The sequence below is a fragment of the Protopterus annectens genome, chromosome 8.part1 (genome assembly GCF_019279795.1).
Source record: "Protopterus annectens isolate FY-2018-M chromosome 8.part1, PAN1.0, whole genome shotgun sequence".
In the NCBI taxonomy this organism is placed as follows: Eukaryota; Metazoa; Chordata; order Ceratodontiformes; family Protopteridae; genus Protopterus; species Protopterus annectens.
The window spans coordinates 1881745-1903595 of record NC_056742.1 but is presented as its reverse complement, the minus strand read 5'-3'; positions in this window follow the sequence as shown (position 1 = coordinate 1903595).

Genomic DNA, 21851 nt, shown 5'->3' with positions numbered 1-21851 from the left:
CATGTAGTACAGGTGTACAATACTGTTAGTATGTGTCTTGTGTAACAACAGTAAATGCATGTTGGTCATGTTGTTCTGCTGTCCTTCTTCAGGTCTAATTGCACGTGCCGGTGGATGTCAGTGTTTGCAGTTAAGTGTTCCATATGTCAATGTGGACTACTCACAGGTATGTATGAATATACCAGCATGCACCGTGTAGCTGCCACATACCAGAGAGAATGTCCCACGTTATAAACTCGTCTACCATTCCAAAAGCATGATAGCTGTGTATTAAGCTACTGTGGCCACAGATGTTACATCCATAAAGGGTGACATCACAGGTACAGTTACATGGAGTGGTGAGGTAAGAGAGTGGTCTAGCTGATTACAAGGGTAGAGGCCAGTGGGAAGTGTGATGCCCCAATGGGAATCAGTAATACATGTTCCCATGACAGGATGCCAACACACAACTGCATCCACACACTCAGGTATTGACACACATGTATTCAGTGACACTGTAACACACACACACACACACACACACACACACACACACACACACACACACACACACACACACACACACACACACACGGCTTCACCGACACAGTAAACCACACACACAGTTGCTACTGGTGTGCTGAGGACCCCTGCCTATGTGCAAATCATCATTACAATACTGTGCACCTACATGACGCGCCACAGAGAATACACATGTACAGGTAGTCAGTACGGCCTAAGATCAGGGACATCAACTTGGATAGTTGAATGCATCGCCTGGATGGTGGGAGGGGTCCTATCAGTTCAGTATGGTAACATACATCCTCACCCCAGGGACCAGTCAGCCCTACATACACACACTGTGGCATTCAGTAATTAATACACCTATGTCATGTACATACAGATACCTCACATGTGTGAGGTACACGCCCCTGCCTATATCCTGCTTTATACATTGCAGTCTGTACAGATGTGTACACTAGTGTACAGGAGAGTGAGTAACAACTGAGATGTATTCCCCACAATACGTGACAAATATGGACACACACGCAACCACACATGCCAGTACTGTGAATCTCAGACCTGCTTAGCTCATGTTATGTATGTCCGACATACAGCAGTATTGCACGTGTTACAAACTGTACTGACACTTCCTGTGACAACAGTGCTGATATATGCACAAGGGACATCATATCTATTAACAGGTGTCAAGTGATTTATCTTTGCTATCACCTTGACCACTGTCTAAGTTGTGTGTTATGTCCTTCAATTAACGAAACCATTGCTTACCAGTTACACTGCTTGTAACACACCTGTGAGCTGTCCACAGCAAACATGCATCTGCAAAGATGCACCACCACTTAGTTATTTCAACACATCTGTCCATACCTGTGGTACATCTTTCTGTACATTCAGCATATCACCCTATACAGTTGGCAATGTTGAGGCTGCATTGCAGCTGCATGATGTACTAGGTTACAAACCACCTGCATACATCAACAACTGCACACGCAAGTTATCTGAATGCACAACACTATGTGTACAGGTATGTAGGTCCTACAGTCCTGACATTTGGTCATGTTTGTAGGCATTGCAATTGGCGGATATGTGTAATAACAAACATGACACATGGACTGTTGTATGATATGATGGGTGACCAGTACAGAGGGGATGTTACCTCTGTCAACATTGATATCACACCTTATGTACTGTTAGCATTCAGCAGCCATGGACCTACATTCCATGTGCATGTATGTAATGGCTGTAGCAACCTGTTTGCACAAAGGACTACAACAGCTATGCTATTTACAGATATGTTGTGTGTGTGGCATGTACATACCCAGGGCAGGTACATGTATGTCATATCCATACATGAGGGTGTGTACTGGTGTACAGCAACAGACATCTGCTAATGGTAGACAGTACTGAGGGCCCTTGGTATGTGTACAGCTGACCTGGTCACAGACAGTGGTATCATTGCATTGCATAACACATGATGCAACTGTGTCAGTACATGTGTGCTGTCTACAGTTGATGTAGAGCTTAGTACACTACACAGGTCAAGGGTCACATGATGGCATACTCGTCTTTCATACAACATGTATGGCTGCGTGGTGGTGGTCCGAGGGCATGGTTGTGTCTGCAGTTTACATCCAAGAATGCAGCATGTGACACTGTGTCCTGCACATGGCTCATCTGTGATGCCTTTTGTGGGGGGGACCGGTCAGTACATGTGAGTGGCCTTTATGTATGTGGGTACACCACCTGGAGCAGTCCGTACCTGTGTTATGGCCCACGTGTCTGGTTCTGAGGTATATGGTGGTAGTGCTAGGTTCTGAGGTATATGGTGGTAGTGCTATTGTGCAATACAGAGACATCAGCCAGGTGTTCCTCACTGCACAGATGTCAGTACTCCCCATTGTTGGATCTACAGTGGCCAGCTGTGAATATGGATGTTACACATCTAGCACTGGTTAGCAAAAGAAAACAATGCAGTTGTCCTGTAGGTGTATGGGCGTTAACCTGTTTTTAGGACATTTGCCTTGGAATGGCACTGTGTGGGTGGATGCGACTTGGGTAATATCCACACTCCCTTGTATCATGGATGCATGTGATATGTGATAAAGGCCTGCCTACTGTCAGCCATGTCATCCCAGAATGACAGTTGATTTTTAAAGACTGGGGTCAAATATATGTAGAGCAGCGTTCCCACTAACAATGACAACTACCAACACCAGAGCCCATTACAATGTGTTATTTACATCTACCTATAATAGCATGGCCACTGTGGCCCTCCGTGTTTAACATCAGAATGCATCCCAGTCAGCCCTGTGCTGCTAGGAGTATGAGCATGCCCAGTATATCCTTGTGTAGATGGACACATAGTAGTGCATTCCGACCAGCCCTGTGCTACTAAGTGTATGAGCATGCCCAGTATATCCTTGTGTAGATGGACACAGTGCATTCTGAACAGCCCTGTGCTGCTAAGTGTGTGAGCATGCCCAATGACACCTTGTGTTGGTTATGTGCCTCTGTGTATGGGCAGGGCCATTGTAACCCTGTATAGTGGTAGTAGTCGTCCATTCCACAGACGGGCATACTCCAGGTCAGGATGGATTCCTACTTTAAACACACAGGTTCACAGGTATGTACATCCTAAATGCCAGCATCCCTGTTGATGTCCGCATTCCCAGACGGTCATAATCACAGCCTTGACATGTGTAGTCTGTGTGGCGTGATTCGTATATATGTAGTATTGTAATAGTAATCTGTAAATAGGCCGCTGTTCACTACCCGACACTGGCCTGTGTGTGTGTGTGTGTGTGTGTGTGTGTGTGTGTGTGTGTGTGTGTGTGTGTGTGTGTGTGTGTGTAAGTGTGTGTATGTCTGTCCCCGTTTGCCGGTGGACTCTAAATTGCTTTTAGACTGGCCACACTACATACATTTCTTATACCCACTGTTAGCAAGGCCGATAATGTCACCCATCTACAAATACACCTCTGGGAGGGCTGTGTCCCAGTAAACCTGGTGGTGCATTCTGTAACTGTGTAATGCTGTAGTGTAATAAAGTAGTTAGGTTGGTGTTCTACTCCCACACTTGCCATTTGTGTCTCTCCCCATTTGCCTGAGGACTAATACCTTTATACTGCTCACACTCCATACATTTCTTATACCCACCGTTAGCAAGACCGATGATGTCACCTATCTACAAATACACCTCTGGGAGTATTGTGTCCCAGTAATCTCGGTAGCGCATTCTGTAACTGCGTAATGCTGTAGTGTAATAAAGTAGGTAGGTCGGTGTTCTAGTCCCACACTGAGCATGTGTGTATGTGTGTCACCCCGTTTGACTGAGTACTGAATAATACCTTTATACTGCTCACACTCCATACATTTCTTATACCCACCATTAGCAAGGCCAATGATGTCACCCATCTACAAATACACCTCTGTGAGTGCAGTGTCCCTATAATCTCTGTAGCGTATTCTGTAATTGCGTAATGCTGTAGTGTAATAAAGTAGTTAGGTTGGTGTTCTAGTCCCACACTTGCCGTGTGTGTGTCTCCCTGTTTGCTTGAGGACTGAGTAATACCTTTATACTGCTCACACTCCATACATTTCTTATATCCACCGTTAGCAAGGCTGATGATGTCACCCATCTACAAATACACCTCTGGGAGTGCTGTGTCCCAGTAATCTCAGTAACATGTTCTGTAATTGTGTAATGCTGTAGTGTAATAAAGTAGTTAGATCGGTGTTCAAGTCCCACACTTGGCATGTGTAGGTGTGTCTCCATGTTTGCCTGAGGACTGAGTAATACCTTTATACTGCTCACACTTCATACATTTCTTATACCCACCATTAGCAAGGCCGATGATGTCACCCATCTACAAATACACCTCTGGGAGTGCTGTAGCCCAGTAATCTCGGTAGTGCGTTCTATAACTGCATAATGCTGTAGTGTGATAAGGTAGTTAAGTCAATGTTCTAAACCCAGCCATGCCAACTGTGTGTGTGTCTCCGTCTGCCTGGGGATAGAATAATGCTTTTAGACTGCTCACACTCCATACAAGCCCTATCACTGACTTTGCCATTGCTGATGATGTCACCCACCTAGAAGTACACCTCTGGGAGTACTGTGTCCCATTAATCTCAGTAGTGCATCCTATAACTGCGTAATTCTGTAGTGTGATAAGGTAGCTAGGTTGGTGTTCTAATCCCAGCTATGCCAACAGTGTGTGTGTGTCTCTGTCTGCCTGGAGACAGAATAATGCTTTTAGACTGCTCACACTCCATACAATCCCTATTGCCAACTTTGCCATTGCTGATGATGTCACCCACCTAGAAGTACTCCTCTGGGAGTGCTGTGTCCCAGTAATCTCGGTAGCACGTTCTGTAACTGCATAATGCTGTAGTGTGATAATGTACTTAGGTTGGCGCTCTAACCCCAGCTATGTGTGTCCATTTGCCTGGGGACAGAATAATGCTTTTAGACTGCTCGCACTCCATACAATCCCTATCACCGACTTTGCCAATGCTGATGATGTCACCCACCTAGAAGTTCACCTCTGGAAGTGCTGTGTCCCAGTAATCTTGGTAGTGCATTCTGTAACTGTGTAATGCTGTAGTGTGATCGAATAGACAGGTAGGTGTTCTATTCCAAGGCATGACAGGTGTGTGTGTTTGGCAGTCATATCCTATGTGTTGGTGTCTGTGAGGGGCTAACTACTGGATGTGTTGAGGAGTGTGTTTTGTTGTTTTTCTACATAGAGGCCATAAATGTCAAAATCAGCCAAGAGACTGGGTTGGCAAGACATACACATACATTCGGCAATAGGTCTGGTGAGTAATGTCAGCAGCCCTAATCTTACCCTTAATACAGTCTGAACCCGTGTGACGCACAGAAACACACTTGCCTTGATATTAACACCAGTACATAATGCAGGAGGCACATGTGGTTTCCTTTTCATTCTTATCTAATGCTTTGGTGTCAAGTGGTCCACTGTTGAGATATATATTCTATATCTACGTATGTGTGTGTATATGTATATGTGCACATATATATATATATATATATATATATATATATATATATATATATATATATATATATATATATATATATATGTGTGTGTGTGTGTGTGTGTGTGTGTGTGTGTGTGTGGACATTAGCACACATAAATCTACATGATGGAATATATGTCTTATACTGCGTTGGATGATCTGTACGTGATAACCTCTGATGTATGTATATCTGCTATAGCACGTCGTCTGTGGTGTGCAGGGTCCCGGTTTCGAGCCGTGCAGAGGCCAGTTGTTCTATTGCTGGAAAGAACAACGGACATTGAATACGGTGATAGTAAGGCACTTTTAACCAGTTGTGTGTGGGTTTCCACGACAGTAAGCAGTGGTTATTTTTGGGGAGGCTCAATATGGGTCATGTAACTATGCATTAGATGACAATACTATGCAAACGAGGGGGAAAACAGTGAATCCTGTTTATCCCCAGGGTGTGATGCAGGTCCAGAGTGTATGTGTATAGATAGCCGGGTGCAGGACTCGAATATAGGTAAAAGCATGGGGGGGGGGGTGTCAGGCATACTGTACATAGAGTGGAGCCCTGTGTCTCAGGATTGCTCTTAGCACACCTAAGCTAGGGGTGTGTCTATACCTGCCTAGTGCAATTTTGAGGGACAACAGCAGTAGGAGAGTAGTCAAGGTGAACAAGCTGGGCAACAGGTGATATTTATCAGAATCAGCAGATTACAGGCCCAGCAGACCAGCCCGGCCCAGAACACTATGATAAAGTGAGAAAGCACCATCCCCTCGGGTTTTTCCACACTCTACACCACCGGTGTATACATGCAGGGAAATTTTAACAAACAATCCTACAAAATGAGAAGGGCTGCAGCAGGCAACATAGACCAACATGTGCAGGAGGCTGAGGGTGGTGAGGATGTGAATGCTGCCGAACAACCCTCAGTGAGGTGACAGAGAAGACTGTACAGACCCAAGGTAACCTACCAGGGGCTACATGAGCTGGAGATAGTGGAGCGCTATGGGGTGGACACAGACCTCCTACAGCAGATTGTTGAGCTGTGCCAGCCACACCTGACACATCAAACAGGCCGAGGGGAATCCATCCCAGTGGATACCAAGGTATGTGTAGGCCTAGGTATACTAGCCACAGGTACCTCCCAAAGCACAATGGGGATATCATGGGGATCTCACAGGCATCTGCCTCCAGGATATTCTACCATTTCCTGGATGCCATGTCACCACATGCCAGTGAGTACATACATTTCCTCAACACATGTGAGGTGTTGTCCAGCAATATTCTTCTCTTCCACCAAATGGCAGACTACCCTGGGGTAGTGGGTGCTATAGCCTGCATGCACGTACACATCAAGGCACCACCTGGTGAGCAGGGTAGGGCCTACATTAACCACAGGGGCATCCCCTCCATCAACTGCCAGGTCGTATCCAATGCCCAGGGCATTATACTGAATGTGTCTGCTGGCTGCCCTGGAAGCTATGAAGATTCCGATATATGGCATATGTTGCAGCTGTACCACAGCTTTGCCAATATGGACATCCCCTATGGTCACCTAGTGGGGGATGCTGGGTACACACTGGAGCCGTGGCTGATGACACCCATCAGAAATGCACACTCACCTGAACAACGACGCCATAATGAGGCACACGCACAGGCCAGACATATAATAGAGCATGTGTTTGGGATGCTCAGGTCACAGTTCCAGTGTCTGGACACATCCGGTGGAGCCTTGCATTATTCACCAGCTACATGCACCCAAATAGTTATAGTATGTGCTATGCTACACAATATGATCCTGTGGAAACAGCTACAGCAGAAACAGCATGGGGCAGGGCCACACAGCCCCCCAACAACGTCAAGGCCTGTACAGGCACAGAGTGACTCGGAGGGGGAGCAACCTGAGCCAGACCCAGTAGGCGGAAGGAGGCATGCCCAGTATGACCTGGCCTTACCAAAGAGGCAATGCATAGCATATTTATTTTATTTATTTATTTTTATTTTACATTTGTTGACCGGGCTAGTCCAGCTGGATAATTACCATTTTCAGTGGAGGCCCGGGGAGAAAAGCTCCACAGATTAAAGCAAGGTTATAGAAAATTAAACATTTACAATAAATGCCTGTGACACAGACAGTGAGCAACAATGCATACATATTAGTCTAGATCAAGTAATAAAAAACACATAGTGCTATCTACGTGTTGAGAAAGGCATTCATTCTTTTTTTTTTTTTTTTTTTTTTTATATGAGAACAGTAGTAACAGTACATTCATTAAGTCATTTGTGATCACAGAGAAAGGTTGCAGTTTTGAAATGAGGAAATATGATAGTAGAATGAAGATAGTAGTTTAGTCTGGATTGGTACAAGAGCAGAGCCAGAAGTTGTTCAGATGTAAAAGAAGTTGTTTTTTAAAAAGATGAAAGGAGCCTAGAGAGGTAATGTGTGAGGGAAGTATATTCAATATTTGCCTACTGATTTGGAGAAAAGGCAGTTACCTGCAGCATTTGTAAATCTAGTTGTGTTGACTTGTAGCTTTTATTGGTGCCGTTTCAAGTTATTATAGGGGGTCAAGAGGTTACTAAGAGCAGGTGTCTTTGCTGGTTGATATAGAATGTTATGTGTTATTAAGAGTTGTTGATAGATAAGTTTGTTAGGAAGTTCCAACCAGTGTAAGTGTTTTAAGTTTAGACAATGGTGAGTTCTATACTGGGATGCTGTGGCAAAACGAGCTATATTATGGTAGGATGTAGTCAGTTTCCTAAGATTGCTTTTAGAGAGATTAGTGTAAATAGAGGAGGCATATAGTAGGGTAGAGATAAGATGTGATTGTGCTAAGGTGGTCCGTGCTTCTGGTGTAAGGAAGGGTTTAATTCTGTACAGTGAACCAATCTTTTTATTAACTGCTTTTATAGTGTTATTGATATGAAAATCATAGCTAAGATTATTATCAATAGTAACACGAAGCAGTTTGGTAGTAGAGTCGGAGGAGATGAGGGAATTATCACTTGCAGTAATAGTGAAGTTTAGTTGAGAAGATTTGTGGGTAGGTGAGAATAGTAATAGTTTTGTTTTCTTGGGGTTGAGGAGAAGACATCTTTTTGAGAACCACTGTTCGACGGTAGAAAAGGTAGATTGTGTCAGTGACTGGAGTTCAGATTGAGTGGAAGCTGTGCAAATAATGGTAGAATCATCTGCATATTGTATACAGGTAGTGTTTTGGATAGATGATTGGAGATCATTAATAAAGATAGAGAATAAGAGTGGGCCTAGTATAGATCCTTGAGGTACTCCTAAAGAGATAGGTAGTAGAGCAGATAGAGAGTTTTTCCATAGTACTGCTTGTTGTCGATTTTCAAGATAGGATGAGAACCAGGTTAAGGAAGAGAAATCCAGGGCAAGGGATTTTAATATGTGTAGAAGAAGTGTATGGTTGACCATATCAAGGCTTTGACAGGTCTAGGAAAAGAGAAGAGGTTAGTTTGTTGTTGTTACGGTTACAGTTGATGGTGTTGGTAAAAGAAAGTAGTGCAGTGGTAGTACTATGTGAAGGTCTAAATCCATGTTGAGTGTTAGCTAGTAGGTTGTTATGAAGGAGATGGTTAAGTAGTTGTTTGTGTATACATTTTTCCATGATTTTAGCTAGTGGAGATAATAGCTATAGGGCGAAAGTTTGAAAGGTCAGTGGATTTGCCTCCTTTGTGTAAGGGTATGATGTGTGATATCTTCCAGATTGCTGGAAAAGTACTTTCTTTTATGGATCTGTTTATTAGGATAGAAACAGGGTAGGCAATAGCTTTAGCTGCTACTTGAAGGAATTCAGCAGGAAGCTTATCTGCTGAGGGGTAGTGGGTTTAAGTTTTGTAAAAGAGATTGTATGTAGGAGGTGGGTATGGGTTGAAGTTGAAGGGAAGAAGGAGTTGTTGATGTTACTTAAGAGCAGTTGAGAAGCATCAGGAGATAAGTGGTTAGCTAGACTTTGTATGGAAGTAGTAAAGAAGGTATTGAAGTTATTGGCTATTAAAGAGGGATTATCAGGGTCTAAATTCTGTGGGTTGGGTGTAACTACTTTGCCTGGGGTAAGTAGATTATTGATAGTGGACCAGAACTTTTTTGGTTCTTTTTTGGTGGATTGCTGGAGTTCAAAGTAATAATTCTTTTTATCTGAAAGGATGGCTTTTTTGGTATTGTTTCTGAGCTCTCTGAAGGTTTGATGATCTGTTCGGTTTCTAGAGGAACGCCATATTTTCCAAGATTTATTTCTGAGTATAATTTTTTGTTTAGTATTAGAGGTTAGCCAGGGTGCTGTTTTGGTCTTTGTTCTAATGGTACGACTTGGGGCATGTTGATTTAAGATTGCAAGGAATGCTGAGTTGAAATGTTCAACAGCATTGTTAAGTGAGAGGTGTTTTAGAGGGGTCCAGTTGTATTGTGAAAGTTCTGTTTGAAACTGTTCGGGATTAAATTTTTTTTTTGAATATAGTGTTCTGTGAGAGGTAGGTAAGCTTAGATTAGTTTTAGCTCTAATGACATAGGTGAAGGAGTGATCGCTAAGGTCATCAGGAAGGATGCCAGTTTGGTAGGTTTGAAGGGGGAGTTTGTAAGAATCCAGTCAAAGGTGGTTTCTTTTTTGCTCTTATTATTTATTCTAGTGGGACTATCAATTAGTTGTTTGAAACCATAAAGGTTTATATGGGAAGTAGGGTTAGCATTGTTACAAGATTTCCAATCAATGTTAAAGTCCCCAAGGAATAGTGTTTCCTGAGGGAAGTTATTAGAGAGTTGTTCAAGAAGTTGTTCTAAAGTGGGGATGTTATTTCCAGGGGGGAGGTATGCACAGATGATGTTTATTGCTTTAGTAGTGTTAATTTGAATTTTGGAGCAGATTATTTCAGCATTATTGTTTTGGGTAAGGGTAAGGTCAAGAAGAGTAAGCTTCAGGTTTGTTTTATATAGAATAGCTACTCCACCTCCCTTCCTGGAGGTGCGATCAAGTCTAACAATGTTATATCCAGGTGGGGTAATTTCAATGTCTTTAATTGAAGGTTTTAGCCAAGTTTCTGATAAGCATAGAATATCAAATTTGTGTGCTTCTAATAGGGCATGGAGTTGGCTAATTTTGTTACAGATGCTACGTATATTGAGATGGGCCAAGGATAATAAGTTAGAGGGTGTAGTGAATGAAAGAGAGAGGGGTTTGATATGATCTTTGTGTGTTTTGGTAGTAGTAGCTTGAGAGCCTGGGTTGGGGTGTATGTCACCATCTAGTAGTAGATGGAGTAGTGTAAAATAGTTTCCTAGTTTATGTTTTAGGAAGGTGTCGATTATTTTCTTTGTTTTAGTTTTTAGTAGTTTGCAGTGTAATAGCCTGTGGTATTTGGCAAGTAGGTAGATGGATTGTGAGGAGGTATGAAAGAAGGATGGAGGAGGAGGAGATGTTGCAGGTGTACTGGTATGTATTGAGGGAAGTGAGAGAGAAATAGTTATGGTATGTTCATAGGAGGTTAGGAAATAAGTAGTAATGAGAAGGAATAATAGTAAGAAGGAGATAGGTAATTTCAGTTGTGATTGGAGGATAGTTGTAGTCATGATAAAATAGTTGTATGCACTGACACAGTAGGGACCCCGGGAATGTCACCCTCTCTGACTCACCCAGACAGTAAAAGGTATGCCAAACATGATACTACCTGTGCTCAGCCATGTATAGGAAGTGCACTATGTGCATCCGACATAGGCAGCCCTCCAGCACCATCCTCAGGTCTGGCACACCCTCAAGGTAAGTCAATCAACCTACCAATTGGCAGTTGTATTAGAATATGTTGGTACCTATAGCTATGGTATGGATGTGAGCATGCAAGGGAATTTGGTGGCCGAATGTTAAGGCAGCAGACAGTAGATGTCCATAGTGGCACCATGACATCTGCAGCAAATACGGGGTCACCATAGTGACCAGTAGTACACAGGGTGTCATAACCCACTGTGGGTAATGGGTTGAGCATCATGTGTGTCCATACAGCCCACACAAGTCTCAACTAGCTGGACAGGTGTAGACCAACACAGACAAATGCTGTACTATGGCCTCTGAATATGCCCTATGGATAACCCCCCCCCACAGACCCACACAGACAGACTACAGCAGGCCAGGCAGATGGATGTAGGTTGTGAAGGCTAGGACATCTGAAACTAATATGTTGGTAATTAAAGCTAAGATCTGGAGTACACTGGTATGCCTCTAGCCAGCAAGATAAGTAGGTCTACACACTGAAATGGAGTACCTGACATACCAGTACAGTAGTAGCAAAAGTTTACAAGAGTCAGGTGTGCCCCCCTTCCAATGTACACATATAGCAACAGTTAGGTGCGCCCCCCCACCGGTGCTGTGTAGGAATGTGGATACAGACGGAAGTCCCCCCATGCTGTGCAGAAATGTAGCAACAGTCAATGCCACATGACTGATGGATACCCTGCAGACACAGCATGCCACCTGTCAGTGTACACCGCAGAGGTCGGCACCACAGTACAGAATCCCTGGACATGTAACACATGCGATACAGTTGGCCATACTGGGCATGCTCAAACACATGAAAGTATGACGACAATGTCAGTCGACAGCATGCGGAATGGTCATACTGGGCATGCTCACACAGGTAAACACAAGAAGGCCAGGTCTGCAAACACCAGTGGTCCGGACATATCTGTCGGTACATTGCCATACTGTTGGATGACTGTGCTGTATGGTATTTTTATGGTACTGTCTATTGTCTGTATATTTGTCATGGTGTATTGGTAATTCACATTAGCTGTGTGCGCAGGGTGTTGCTACCAGCACTTGCAAAGGATGGTTATTTGTTTGCAGGAAGAACAAGCCCATTGGATATGGAGGGAGTAAGGCACATTGAAGCAGTTGGGAGGGATGTGCATGGGTTTGTGCGGTGTTAAGCACTGCTGACCTCTGGTTACAGCTTCTTACACTTGGTTACCCTCCACATTTCTTTACCATTGCAATACTCGCATACTGGTAGCCAAACATGCTTATTCCCACTCGCTCCCTCACTTGCACATGCACCAACATTGGTGCTTGCATGTGTCACTCACGCTGGGTGGGCATGATCCCTTGTGATTTCTATTACATCAGACTACATGACTACAGTATCGGGTATGGCTGACCATGAGGCGATGGCATGGCGTTCAACTGTAGGGAATCGGCGGCCTGTCCAGTGAGTTAATCATATTATATGCGTGTTCCTCATACAATCTGCTCCCATCTGGCTGATACATGGGAACCAATACTTTGCAATGCAGACAAGTAAATGTGTTTTGGGACCCACATCCGTCTACCAGGTCATGCTACCGCATACCTATTGTAGGTTTGCTACCTTTTAAATTGGCTGAGGTGGGACTTTAGGATTAACACCTGTCCCACTTTGCGTGGGGCAGTCCCTCCTTAGGCAGGTGTGTCATGCGAAAATAAACAAGACATAGCAAATGTCCTGATTACAGGACAACATTATATTCTACGTTTCTGTAATAGTTGCATGTAACAGTTATTGTATATATGACACTTCTATATGTTATGTGAAGTAGCATAAGCAAGTGCACTGCTACTAGAAGAAGCTTTTATTTGTGCAAATACGTATAGTTCTGTACTATGCACGGCTGTAGGTATGTTCTGACCTGGTACATCTGGCATTTCTACAGAGCAGGTCCCACTTTGGCTATTTTGAAAGGTGGCAGCTCTATAGGACCTGTATGTAGAAATGTCAGATTGGACAGGGCATCACATACCCACAGCCAGAAGAAAATAGAGTACTTCACCACTTTGCCTAAATAAAAGGTTATTCTTGTAGCATTATAGTTGCTAATACTGTTTCCTATAACATCGAGGTGTTCCAGATACAGCATAATCATTTTATGCAACCACTACAGACAATATATGGATTTTTTGCCCTAAATCACAGGCCATGTCCCATAATAACATTTATTTTGCAGGACATTTATTTTGCACAACTGCCCAAAGGGGAGTGTCCCTCGCAAAGGTGAACAGGTGGTAACCCCAACCTATTATGCTATCATCTACCTAAGGTAGTCGGCGGAATATGTGCTTTTCGTCACTAGCAGACCTCACATATGAATGGGGGAGAATAAACACTGAATCAGGAACACTGCATAACATCCTCAGGGACACATTTAGATGATTGGTACTATTAACCTGACACACTGACAGTCCCAGAGCATATGTATTCATACACATTTGTCGAGGTACATACTGTTTATGACTCATACATGTTGTCATTATTCATTACGTGTATTCCGCCACCTGTCCACCTAATATCACTAGTTCTAGAAGGGTTTAGTTGGGACTGTGTTAGATTCTGATTCGTAATCACAGATGTCCATGATAATCGGGTACAGTTCACTGATATGGTCCCTATGTGTTCCCCCAATGGTTTACGGACTATCCAGTACATGCGCTCTTAAGGTTTGGGAGGTATGGGCGTCTGCTATACCCACATCGGAATATTAATTACTTCCACGGGGTGGGCCTAATATGTCTCTGCCAACCAACACCTGCACACTTAGGCCCATGATTGCATACCCATGATTCCCCTACCTGACACCCCTCTACAGCACTCATCCTTACTGTGGGTGCAGCTGGGGTATGAACACACCTCTACACACACTGCCCACTCTCCCCATTTCGGGACACATGTCATACATTTTGTCAACCCATGTGTTATCAGACTTGCACAACCTACTGTTCCGTGTACAGCTACATCCCGGTCACGCTGAGCACTACAGGCTTGCCTACAATGCGAATTTTTGGTGTCACACAAGGGACCCTGTGATCCATGTTTAAAGTGTAGACCTTGCAGATCTCTCCCACTGGTAGTTTCCTGCCGGTGGTCTGGAAAGCAGCAGTGTATTTACCTTTTTTGCGTGTCTGTATATCTCACCGGCCTAGCTGGGGGGTGTGGGAGGTTGACGTTTGTTTACTGGACCTCCCACTAACATATGCCCGGTCTGAACATATGTTACCCGTAATTGCTGTAACGTAATCTAGGTATGTACATGTGTATATTTAATATATATATATATATGTGTGTGTGTGTGTATGTATATATCTATATATATATATATATATATATATATATATATATATATATATATGTATATATATATATATATATATATATATATATATATATATATATATATATGTGTGTGTGTGTGTGTGTGTGTGTGTATATATATATATATATATATATATATATATATATGTGTGTGTGTGTGTATATATATATATATATATATATATATATATATATATGTGTGTGTGTGTATATATATATATATATATATATATATATATATATATATATATATATATATATATATGTGTGTATATGTGTGTGTGTGCGTATATATATATATATATATATATATATATATATATATATATATACACACATATATATATATATATATATATATATATATATATATATATATATATATGAATATATATACATCTGTGTGTCCGTTGACCAATATATTTCCCCCTCATACCCACTTACACATGCGTATTGGGTTTTATATATGCTTCACCATCATACTATTGCCTTAGTCATTATGACAATGACACTTCACTCCGGTTAACTTGTAATCGGTATTTAGCACGTTATACAGCGGACAGATATCGCAATATGTTCATGTACGGATTACCGATGGTAACTGGGATGTGATACAGTATCATTTGACCTGTTCCTCATCTGCACAGCCTATTATTCCAGCTACTGTCTTTGTTTGTCTGTGCTCATTCATATTATTTATGTCAATAAATGGAGTGCATGTGTTACAGAGAATGTACTTCAACATATTGTTGTCTGCATGTGCGTATGCATATATACCTATTACGTACTAGCTGATCTACACGGGGCGGTCCATTGGAACAGTCCCAACCAACCCTGGCACTCCTGGATCCATAATCGCATACCCATAGTTCCTCCACCCACCCGTGTTGAGTTTCCATGCGTAACAGCCATTATCCACTTGATATCACAGCCATGACACACCTTTACACATTGCCCTCTCCAGAGCGTTTGGGGCCCTACACACATTTTGTCCCACCTCGTGTATTCACAGGGTCTCCCGCCATTTATATTTGCACATACGTGCCTTTCCTGGTGTTATGGATTACAGCCATTTGTGGTTTACAAGTGTAGGTGGTCCCAACATGGACTACATTCCGTCTGTGTGTAATGTAGACGTAGCGGTTCAATGATGTTATGCCCACTGGTAGAACCCTGCCTGTGGTGTGAATAGCGGAGCTCACTCTTGGGCAGCTTTATCTGACATATGCTGCAAGCACTATATAATACCTTAGTTGCTCTCGATTCCCTTCACAACCCTTGTGTATGCTTTATTCTTACGGCGTTCATTCTTCATATATATATATATATATATATATATATATACATATATTTGTGTGTGTGTGTGTGTGTGTGTGTGTGTGTGTGTGTGTGTATGTGTGTATGTGTTTGTATATATATATATATATATATATATATATATATATATATATATATATACACATATATATATATATATATATATATAAATTACATCTGTACATACAAACATACATTTCCTATGCTGGGAGCTGCTTACACCCATGCAGGCACACTCACCTATGCTTACTGTAAGTTACATATGTTTACTGACGCTTATTTGTGCTTACGTGTACCTTATTCATTATGATAGTACCACTTTGATTGAAGGAATCTGGTTAATGGCCCCATGCAAAACACACGTTCACCTTTACATGTTTAAATGTTGGCTTTACAGCACAACGACATTCATTCCACAAGGAAAATGATATGTGCTATAGTTGAACTTGAACTGGGAATGTCTTTACGTTAGGCGGATGCTCTAACCACTACACTATTGGTGTTCTGCTTCATTTATATGTATACCCATGGTTCATAGTTACCCGAATACACACCTCAACACTTCACTTACACAGCAGGCATCCATTCTCCTACTGGGAAACAACAGTACTACGCATGCACCATTCCCTATTCCCTACTGCTCTGGACCCGTGCTGCATTTTTACTCACTCCAAGGATATTCTGAACTCCAAAGCTTATAGTCCTGGCACATACATGTGTTTGATTGTCAGGGCGTTCATGTGGTCATCTGGGTTTAGGCTTGTCCGACTGGAGACTGGAACAGCCATGTACCCATTTGAATGTTAGAATTAGCACGTGGACAGAGTTAGTCCCAATGTTACCATTCTACCTGTGTTTACAGGTGCAGGGGTTTGCCCACCTCTGACCAGCTTGATATGTCGGCACTACATAATACGGGGTGGGGTGGTACCGCTGGTGTTTCCCTTCACATTCATTATGACTGCTTTATTGTGACCATGTTCATTCATGTATATGTATATATATATATATATATATATATATATATATATATATATATATATATATATATATATATATATATATATATATATATATATATATATATATATATATATATATATATATGTCTGTACATGCAAATAAATATACACCTACATACCTATTTACATTTCCCACACGGTTAAATGTCCGCCGTGCATCCCTGCTTATGTCTGCTTGTACGTGTACAAAATCTTCAAAAATAAAACAAAAACATCTGCAGTTTTAATAATTATAACAAATTATACATAATATAAAAACATTGGTTAAGAATCCATACAAGTCATAAGACAACCTCTTGTTATATGACAATTAGAGTTCAAAGACCTTGTGTTTGCATCCATAACATTCTGTCTCACTGATTGTTTTTTTGTGGTAAACCACCTGTGGTGGGGGCGGGTAACTGCATTCCATTGAAGTACCTGAATCCCTTCGTCTCATTTGTTCTCCAACTACTTTTGCCTTTCTGGATCCAAATTCAAAATCACTTCTCTACCCCTTTAGATCCAAGTGAACTCCTCTCCACCCAATTGCTTCACTCTACAAGTAACATTGCTATTTTTTAATTTTTTAACAAAAATGGTCTATTTCATTCTAGTTCAACCTTGTACTAGAAACAATTACAAATAAGCCTTTAATGTGTTACAGACTGAGTGTTGTAGTCTCTCTGTTGTAGTAATTCTGCTGTTAATGTGTAGCAAATATATTGACAAGTGTATACTGGCTTTTTGCTGTAGGATTCAATGAAAGTGTCTAATTTTGCTTTATGAACTGAACAGTTACATCATGTAAGTTTGTAGTGTGCTGCCATCTGACTAAGTGTTATTTTTTCCCTCTCCTCCTAATCTCTAGCATATATATTTGCTTGGTTCTATTGGCTTCTACTGAAGCTTTCAATTGTACTGCTGAATTTTATGTTTTATCAGCATCACAGTTACTAGCTAGTCTAGTCAACTGTAAATAATATGAGACGGTTACATTTGTGAAAAGAGTTGGCTCATAGCCTATTTATCATACATGCTAAAAGCTCAAGCTGCTTATTCTAAACTGCTTAAATATCACACTTACAGACTGTAGATTGTGTAGCAAAGATTGGAAACCAACCTGAGATAGGCGTTCTACCTGTCCTTCAAGAATCTGAAAACCTCCATCTCAATAATCCCAAATTTGCATACGAACACATCTTTCTTGTTACCTACTTTATTTTCCATCTGTCCTTCTAAACTGTGGAAGCCTACATTTTAGTAATCACAAACCTGCACACCTAGACATATCTCCTTTTAGCTTCTTTATTTTCCTTTTAAAGGCTATAAAGCAGAAATGAATAACTGTGAAATATAGTGCACTGTTTATGTTGGGCAAACACTAAATACAGCAGAGTACTGACAAATTGTACTTTGTCTACACAGTTCAACCATCAAACAATCATAATTATTTTAATCTCTCTCTCCCAGTGTACTGACCACATAGTATATCTGACAATTGCTGCTGCTAAAGTTAAGATAATCAAACTAACAAAGGAAATTCTACAGCTGAAGTTCACCTCCAGTTGCAAAGTACAAAAGAAGCAATACCTGCAGTTAAAATCTATGTAAAACAGTTTTCAAGAATCAAACTGAACTTAATTGTTTTCCCTCAATTCTTCATCAGTGTCCTCAGTACTGTAATGTTGAAATTGCTAGAGGGGCAACTCCACCCCCATTCACACACACAAGCCTTATACTGCTGAAGCTAATGCTAAATTAACACTTTAGCGTATTTTATTCTAGCAGTGTGAAATATATCCCAGGAAAGGTGATAAAAGCCTATAGCAATCAAATTAAACACAGTGACTTAAGCCAAGCATTTAAAGTTCAAAGACCTTGTTTTTTGTATTTATAAAAATTCTACCTTGATGATTGTTTTTGGTGATAAACCATCTGTCGGGGGTAGCTCTCCAGCTACTATAGCCTCATTTCAAGCCAAAGTCAGTGCAGTACTGCTTAGTGCAGTTAACTTCAGGTGCATGTTAACAGCAATCACGCCTCTTGTGTCACTGTCTTTAAAATGATAAGGACTTGTATTAACTCCTGTCTTGCTGCAGTTTTACAGATTGCTTTCCTGGTACTTACTCCACTGTGGGCTGACATGCTCTGTTCATCCATCGCTATGCTCTGGCATCACTCCACTCCCCTGCCCTACCCAAAATTCTCACCCAACCCCCAAACCTCAAATACTCCTCCTCCTCTACTCATTTTCCTAACCTGTACCTAACTGCACTATCCAATCACAAACTGTTCTCATTATACCATACCCACCCAATTCTGATCTAAATTCCTTCTCAAAGCTCATTCTGCTCCCTCACCACAAAACCTACCTATTCTCCACACTATCACTGCTCATTACCTCACCTCACCATATTGCAAGATTTGTACAACACTAAGCATGGTGTTTCCTTCCAGTAAAACCGTATTCATCCTACAATTTTGAGCAGATGTAATAATAAATAAGCCCACCTCAGCCATTACTTCCTCTTCACCTATCAGCCATCTTTCCACTAGCTACTCAAAACTCTCTTCAGCCTTACTTCTCGTAACTCCATTCCACTGTTGAAACCCCAAAATACTAAGAAAATGTCAGTCCCAATGTCAGGGAAATGCTTCTACCTATCTCTAGTAAAGATACTGTGACACCTGTGCACTGGCCCAGTAATCAAGGAGCCTTAATCCTCACCACTAACATAGTGAGGGATGTGCACTTTGTGAGAATGACAAGTACATACACAGTAAAGTACAATTTCCATTAAGAGCACACTGAGATCACAGTCAGTCTGGAGCTGGTTTCTCCCTCTTTCTTCAGATCTCCAATAAGACTCCCCACTGGCACAGCTATAGGGTTAAGATCTCAGTTGAGTGGTCAAGCCAAAACCTCCAGCACCCTCTCTGTCTAACCAGAGCTTCTAGTACCTGCCCAAGTAGCTGACACACACACACTTTTAAATCATTCTTGGCACTTCTGCCTTTAGTCCCCATGCTAACAGAAACTTTAAAATTAACACTTTTATGTCAAAAATACTTATCCCTAAGATGTTGCCTGGAACTGGAAGTCGTAAAACCATATAAATACTTTTACCCTTGAAACCTGTAATTATTTCTGTTTCCAGGCAATAGAAAGAATTTCTAGCTGCAGACATTCTGTCTCTTTGCTTTGGAAAAATACAGTTGTAAAACTCTTTACTTGTCAACTTATTTTCTTAGAGTTTTGCAAGTTAACTTTGTATGTTTGAATGTCTACCATGAAAACATACATTTGCATAGGCATATTGTCCATATACATTTCTGCTCTTCTCCAGTAGGGTACACTGTGGTTACATTCTTGAAGCTCAGCACATAACATACAGTTTTCTTACATTTGTAGAACAAGTAGACAAATCATATTACTATTCACAAATGAGATTATTTGCAAACTTCCAGCTAGCTGGGCTGGCAGCCTTCACAGATGCCATGATAAACAAAGCACCATAATAAACAAAGCATCTTTCTCCACAATATATCAATGTGGTGACATCCACCTCATCCCTGGTCCCAGTCAAACTCCAAACCAAAGAATACATCCTAAAAGTTTAAAAATAGTCACAATAAACATTTGACGCATATGGATCAAAATCACAGACTTTCTTGCCTGTGTGAACATACACAATCCAGACATCCTAGCCACAGCAGAAACATGGCTAAAGCCTGAAATAAGATAATAAAATACTACTCCCTTGTTATATTAATTTTGGGTTCAAAAGAATACAAAACAGCTGGAGTAGCTGTAATCTTTCCAAATATGCTCACAGTAACTTCATATACAGGCAAAATTCCAAATTTTAGAAAAGCAGAAATCCTAATCTCATTTCTAAAACTTAAGAGAGCCAAGGCAATATGCATTGATGTGCTACATCCCCTCACAACAAAACATTCCTGTACTTGAAAACATATTGTCCTGGATAGCAGATACAATCACAAATGAAATTATCCTCCTGGGTGATGTAAACATTTACTGATAGTCTTTGTTTGCAAATGTGGCAATCAACAACAGGAACCTCTTTGGATTCACTCAATTTATTAATACACCAGTAATATATAGCACAATGACTCCCAAGAATCTATCTTGGACTGGATTCTGGTTACCAGCCCATCTAATTTTACCTCCTCAGGTACCCTCCCTGGCACATAAGTGACCACTTGCCACCTTATACCCACACATGTATTATACAACTAACAAAGGAATATAAGCTCTAAACAAATAATCTCTCCAATTTCTCCAGGGAGTCTTTCCTTGCAGCTCTAAAAGCAATTAAATTGTCCATCCTAAAAAGACTCCCCTTAAATTATGCAGTTGATGTTTTCAATTCAACATTGCTAAATATTTTTTAAATCCTTAGCACCACAGTGTACAAAAAGAATTAAAAAAACATCCCTACTCCATGGCTTACCAACCAATGCAAACTCGTTATGAAAGACAGAGATGAAGCATGGATTAACTGGCAAAAGAATAAAAATGACAAAATGACAAAAATTGCCAACTATTCAGACAGCTGCAAAACCAAGTCAAGAAGTAAGTTAATAGAGATAAAAAGTCTTATACTCACCTACAAGACATCCATAAAAACAACCCTAAAAAATGCTAGTCCCCCATATCTTCTCTCTTCAACCAAGGTACAAAAAAAGTATCTCAGCCCATACCCAGGCATTCCCCCTCTTCAAACAGCGACCTATTTCAATATATACATCATAGAATGCATAGCTATCTTAACCTCATACTCATCTAACATACAACCTTCTACACAGCTAACTTCCCTTACCTTAAACCCTAGCATACTTTCTTC